The 7,309-nt window shown below is 36.6% G+C and overlaps 1 long non-coding RNA gene across 1 annotated transcript; it reads left to right on the forward strand.

Moving 5' to 3' along the window:
• The first annotated feature begins 1,081 nt into the window (after nt 1-1,081).
• LOC141774940 (uncharacterized) lies at nt 1,082-6,809 on the forward strand. The gene is made up of 3 exons (XR_012595524.1): nt 1,082-1,326; nt 3,576-3,691; nt 4,915-6,809. It is a non-coding gene; the product is annotated as an uncharacterized LOC141774940 (long non-coding RNA).
• The last annotated feature ends 500 nt before the right edge of the window (nt 6,810-7,309 follow it).

Raw genomic sequence — 7,309 nt, forward strand, 5'->3', positions numbered from 1 at the left:
CAAACATAGCATAACAAACATAACAAAACATAACACCGGTGCCATATTACAAAACATTATATCTTACATTTAGCATTAATAAACACACAGAAACAGATCCAGTCTTCCTCCCACCCCGAGAGTTAGAGTTACAGAACAAGTTAGGTTACAGAAATAAAAAAATAATTTTTTTTTTAATTTTTTTAAATAATTAGTTAAAATTAAAGGTAATAATTACTACAATGCCATAATTTATGGTAGTAAGATAAAAACCTTAAACAAAATAATAAATTTATAAATTACTTAATTGTAAAAAAAACAAAAAAACAGCACAAAATAATATTTGGTATTTAAATTAATGCATGGCCATTTTCAAAGGTGTCCCTTGACCTCTGACCTCAAGATATGTGAATGTAAATGGGTCCTATGGGTACCCACGAGTCTCCCCTTTATAGACATGCCACTTTATTATAATCACATGCAGTCAGTTACCACGGTAATATATAGTATATTATATTAGCCTATGGTAAAGTATAGCTTAGTTAGTTTAGTTCAGTGTAATATAATATCCTGAAATAAACATAAATCTCAGTACATACATTGAAACACATTTCTGTAAAATATGCATAACTAAAACGGTATAACAAGGCTTTATATGATAGTAACTTTATAATTCAGTCATTTACGGGGTGTTCAGGTACAGTAGCTGTAATGGAAATTCAATTAATATTCCGAGATGAGTCCTAATGAACGTTGAAATAAGGATCTCGAAGAGATGAAATGTCTTTGTTGTATTTTATTCTTGCAAGAAGAGGCACTGGTTATACAGAGTCACACAAAGTCTGCAGAAGAGTGCTCTGCAGGAGATTATTACAATGTGACTATATAGAAATCTACAACAGGGACTGTGAGAAAAGGAGTTGTTTTGCACAGATAAGGAGTTGTTTACTCAGACAGTGTCCCAGTAAAAGTCAACACTCAGTACTGCACTACATGAGACGAAGAGCACACAGAGAGTAACTTTCCACTGTTGCATAAAGAGACATCATTACATACAATGTAATTTCCCATTACATAGCTCATCTGGTGAAACCGGGTAAACTACTGTTTGTTCATCTTATGACTAACTATTTCCAACGTCAAAGATGAACTTTCAAGCCCACCTGTACATTGCTCCATTCATTTCCACATGTGTGTGACTGTACAGACAGCTCGACAGGTTGTGTATTAAAGGAAAACACAAGGTGTGGAACACACACCTGCTGCCCACAGAGACTCAAACACACACTGGTCGAGTCATGAAGCTGACTGTGCTGCTCTGTTCTGCTCTGCTGCTCTCCTTCTGTGGTGAGTTCATTAACAGCATAAAGTACTGATCTTATCACGTCCTTTAGTCTCTGATTCTGATTCTAACACTTTTTTCATTCTTTCACTCACCTCTTTTCTTTGGCTTTTGAATGTACTTAATTTGTGACTACTAAATGGCTGCTTACTAGTTTGTTGACCTGACTTATTCTGCCTATGTTTGTAAAGCACTTTGGTCAGCTCATGTTGATTTAAATGTGATATAGAAATACATTTGATTTGATTTGACTTTAAACAAGAAACAGCTGAAAGTGTAGGAATTAGGAATTCCACTCGTTCTTGGTGTAGTTTCAGAAATACACAAAACAAAGTAGAACACTGTATTATTGTCCAGAAAAATTACAAAAATTACAAAGTGAATAAGTATTGAAAAAAGATAAAAAGATAAGATTTTAGGACTCATTAAGAGACAAAATAACTTGCTGAGATGGAGTTTTTTGTCAGTGTATTGGTCAGAGACTGTAATGTGAAATAACATTACAATTGGTAATCACAGCATAATGAAGGGTTAACCTGCTTAACTTCTTTATGTGTAAAAATGCCTAAAAATAATGATACTGTGCATCTTCATGATCTAAACAATTTAATTAAAAAAGAAATAAAAGTAAAGATGACCCACACTAATCACATTTTCATGCTACAGAAGAGAGCTATAAGAATTGTAAATCAATCGGATTATTACGAACCAACCAACGCACGTATTTATTAACTTGCATGCTTTAAAATGTTGTGTTCTAGTTGATGTAAAAAACGCACAGATAATGTAGAAAGCATAATTTGCTTCCCAACTGTATTAAGAGGTTGTTTGAAATTAGAGAGAGCCAGTAAGAATTTAGGGGAATAGTTTAAAACAAGGGATTCAAAATGTAAAGTTCACTTTGCAAATAAAAAAAACATTTAAAAAAATAAGCTGGTAAATACATATAAAACTGAGGTATGATTATTATTTTGTACTAAACTTGGAATTTTGTTTTTGTTTCTGTAAACCTAGTAGTGAAAGGGTTAAGGCCTATTGGGTAGGTATATTAAGCTTAAACTTCAGCCTACACCTTTTTGGACAGTATTTTTTGTTTTCCCTTAGATACAATTGTCAAAAAGGAGCAAAATAAATTTGTACTGATACTATTACTACTCCAAACGTAAAAAAAAGAAAGAAAAAGGTGTTAATGTGTGTTAGTTTAGTGTTTATTTATTTTAAAATACCATAATGCTTTGTAAAATAATGAAAATAATTATTAACAATTACAATAGTATTATTGTAATTGTTCATGTGCATATTGGGAATAACAGCATTTTTTTTACAAAGTGACGTCTTTTTGTCCAGTGCTCACTTCTTCAAAGGGCTCTTTGAGGGTTCAGACTTGGTTTTAAAGCTTCAGTAGGCAACAAGGTTTTGGCATCATCGGGCAAAAAATCCATAATAACCTTTCAGCATATTGTAATTCAAGTGTTCTGAGAGAAAACTAGACTTCTGCTCCTCCTCATGGATCTGTTTTCAGGCTTTAAAAAATCTAGCCCGTGACGGGAGACTCTGACCAATCACAGGTCATTTCAGAGAGAGAGCGTTCCTATTGGCTGTGCTCCGGCTGGTGGGCGGTGCTTGGTATTTCCTCAACTGATCTCAACATGGCTGCCGGGTCACAAACTTTCTCAATTTACAGCTAAACAGTACACTACAAGATGATTCTGAAAACATTTGAGGAGAGAAATAGGCATTACAGTAACAGAATATTGATTCATATTTGATCAGCGCTGCCTAGTTTGACCATTTGGTCGGAGTTTGCGAGTGATTGACAGCCGGCTCTCATAGACGGCAGCTGGACGGCAGACTCCAGATCAGCTCTTACTGCCTGTTTTCCTCTGGTCTATGAAATCTTCCAGAAGCACCAGAGGAACATGATTTTTTTCAGATTACCTGTCCCATGCACTACTCTCAGCATATAGTGACCGTTTATAAAAATAACTTTTTTTAATCATATTTGCTCCATTTCTACCTGCTGCTGCTTTAAGGAGCAGGTTAGAATTGGGTTCAGGTTAAGTTTAGGGAAAGGGTTGGGGTACGACATTTAGTTGTGATGTTATGGTCAGGGCTAGGTAATGTGTTATGTCAGTAGGGGTTCGTACAAAGTATAGAAGTTAATTTGTGTGTGTGTGTGTGTGTGTGTGTGTGTGTGTGTGTGTGTGTGTGTGTGTGTGTGTGTGTGTGTGTGTGTGTGTGTGCGTGTATGTAGACCTGTCCCTAGAGAGGGAGATATGTGAAGAAGGAGACGACTGTGCTGAAGGCATGAAGCCCCCACGATCGCTGGAGGACATCAGGCTCCCAGATGATGATGACCTCTATAATGTGGTATGATTCTGCATTTTTATTTTGACTACTGGTTTACAGAAAAAAAGATCAAAGGGTTGATTTTGTGAGTTTACCACTGCTGTCACTGCTGCACAATGTTACAGTGCTGTGACTTCAGTTTAGCAGGGTATTTACTGAGGCCATGACCAACACTGTTGTATTGGACCGCATTACTTTTAGCTAGGTGTACCTAATAGACTGGAAACTGATGTATGTAAAATGCCCCCGAGTCTCTATAGCAAAAGAGATCTTGATCTCAATTAGAATTTGTGAATAAAAAACCAACTAACTATTACGAGTCAGCTCGACTCCTGCAATGCTTTATTTATGGCCCGCTCCAAAATGTCGAAATTGTGTCGAAATTGTGTTAATGGCACTCGGTGAGTTTTTATGTGGAGCATAAAAATGACAAATAAAGGAATCTTGAGCGCAGACCTCCGCCAAGGTGCGTGACTTTAAAAACAGATCACAGTTCACAGCTGGCGGTACCGTGAGGTGGTCGGCTTGTTATTAACACGGTGTGTTTCTGTGTAACGTATCGGCGGATGCCTCTCTCATTCAGCAGCCTTGTTATGTCTGTATAACGTTACACTACGTTGTCTCGCATCCCGTCATCTACCGCTTCTTTCTTTCTCACCGCGGACGGCCAGCAGCTCCCGCACACACATCCACACACGTATCTCTCTGCTCTCAGAAGGAGGAAGAAGGCGGGGTCATGCGTCATCAAAACGTCATCAGTTACACTGCGCATGTGTTATACCCTGTGGTCTTAATGCTCAGGCTGATCGGAATCCTTAAAGAAATTCCTGAATCTGGATCATGATACGGTTCGCCACCAAAATCGAATGGATTGTTCATTGTGCTACACCCCAGCTCTCCAAAAAGTTTCATTTAAATCCATACCGGACTTTTGGAGTAATCTTGTGTGAAAAGGCTCTTTTAAAGACTCCACAGATAATCTGCCACTCACAATACACAAAACACGGAGACAACAGTGAAGCTGCTTTCTGTAGTTTTCGACCTAAACTGTAGAATTTCTTGCCTCTGAATCTGAGGACAGCAACATCAAATGCCTGTTAAACACTGATGAATGCTCAAGTCCAAGAAGTGCAGTTTTAATCAGAATATGAAACATTAACAATGATTCAAATCTAACTGTAAAGCTTATCTAAATACCTGAGTGTCTGATCAATAATCATGTGACTACCTGTGCTTATGTCCAGCCTCACTGTAAGGACCGTGATGGGATACATTTTTGCACCAGGGCGTATGAACCAATATGTGGCAGTGATGGAAAGACCTACTTCAGCAGATGTGATCTCTGCCGGAGCAACAGGCATGTAACATTAAACTATCTGTACACACACAAACACACACACACACACACACACACACACACACACAGATGCATATATGGGGGTATTATTGTAGCAATATGAATTGCAAATGTGTGTGGAGAGCTGTGAAAGTCGCTTGCCAACCATTTTTCTTTGTTTATTTGCTGTTGTTGACTAACAGGGTGCAACTGGATATGCCAACATCAGGGTGTCAGGGTCATGTCTGCACAAGGAAAAACATTAGCTCATGAATATGTCCCTCCTCTGTAAGGAGCGACTGACGACCATAGGACTATTTAGGACAACATGTGATTTACGTACTTCATGTCTATATGCCTTATCGTTTAGCTAACCATTTCAATTATGGATCTGCACCATACTGTCGCCTAGTTTATTCATACTGGTATGTTGGATTTGCACCACGCCCATACTATTATTATTATTATTATTATTATTTGTTAAAACCATTATTTTTTTTGTCCCACATGGAGATGGATCAGATCAAAGTAATCCCAACCACCCCACATCAGAATCAGCAGATTTTCTGCCAGACGTGACAATGAGTCTCATTCATAAATGGTTTTTTTTATATAATTGCTTCAACAATTTTCTCTGTTAAAATTATTCATAAAACTGGAAACAGAAGAAATTAGAAAACCCTACATCTGGTTCAGAAAATGGTTCCATCTAGTGGTTAGAAAAAGCACCACTGTCCCAGTTTTTATTTTGAAAGTAGAAGGAAGGGTCACACACATGGATGGCAGCTGGACGGCAGACTCAAGATCAGCTCTGACTGCTTGTTTTCCTCAACAATTAAACAAGTAATTCAAGCTTTGGTTTTTATCTCATCTGGATTATTGCTCAGCAGTTTGGTCCAATACTTCATTTGGTAATTTAAGAAAATTGCAACTGGTCCAGAATAAAGCGGCACGTGTAGCTCTGTCTTGTGGGTGGAGAACAAATGTAATTAAAATGCATAAATGTCTCTCTTGGTTTGAAGTTAAAAATAGATTGCTGTACTCATTGATGGTTTTCATTAAGAATATCATAACAACAAAGACTCCATTTATTTTTTACAAAAAACTATCCTTTAGTACAGATACACACAATTATTCAACAAGGCATGCTGCTGCAGGTTGTTTTACTTTACCAAGATCCAAAACCAAATCAGGTCAAAGTACAGCAATATACAGAGCAATGCAAGAATGGAATTCACTCATAAATCACATTACACAAGAAAATACTATATATGGTTTTAAAGAAACACTGAAAGAGCATTACTTATCAAGAAACTTTAGTAATTAATAGGTATTCTTGTATTCTTGGGTGTGTAGGGTTATTATGGGCATTCCATGTTAAATGATATTTATCTATTAGATCATGATAGATGCAGTCGGAGCCTTTCTATTTTCTTTGTGTTTGTGTTATTTAAACTGTGTCAGTTGTTATTGTTTTATTTACAGTTGACGTGTATTACAATGTGTTATGTTAGTGTACGATGAATAGTGTGAATGTGTATTTTTGTATTGTCACCATGTAAACTATGTGGATCCCAGGAAGAATAGCTGCTGCTATGGAAAAGCTAATGGGGATCTTAATAAATAAACAAACAAACAAACTAACTGTAATTATTCTGTTTTTTTCCTACAGAGTGGAAGTGATACACAGCGGGGAGTGCTAACCTGTGCCCTGAGACCTGAGACACACACCTCTGGCTGTGTAATAGACACATCATATCAATTCCCTGCATCTTGCCTTCTCAATAAAGTTACATACTGCAACATGTCTCCTGTGTATCTGTATTCAGCTCATGAAACATGATATTCATTCTGGTAAATATAACACAAAGTTAATTTACACCCTGGCTATATACACCAGTTTAGAGCGATCAGTAAATACAGTATTGGGGGACTTCAGCAAGTCAGTATTGCACTCCTATAAAATTGGGGGGAAACAAATTATTAAAAGCAAGTTGAGTTACAGAAAACAAAATAATACAAAATGAAAAATAGAAAATATTAAATAAATAATTTAAATAATTAGTTAAAATTAAAGGTAATAAGTACTACATTAATATAATTCATGGTAGTAAGATAGAAACCTTAAAAAAATAATAAATTCATTAATAACTTATTTGTAAAAAAAAAAAAACAGCACATAGAAAAAAATTATTAGTAATTAAATAAATGCATGGCCATTTTCAAAGGTGTCCCTTGACCTCTGACCTCAAGATATGTGAATGAAAAGGGGTTCTATTGGTCCCCAGTAGGGGTCTCCCCTT

Source organism: Sebastes fasciatus, chromosome 10, assembly GCF_043250625.1.
Source record: "Sebastes fasciatus isolate fSebFas1 chromosome 10, fSebFas1.pri, whole genome shotgun sequence".
NCBI lineage: Eukaryota > Metazoa > Chordata > Actinopteri > Perciformes > Sebastidae > Sebastes > Sebastes fasciatus.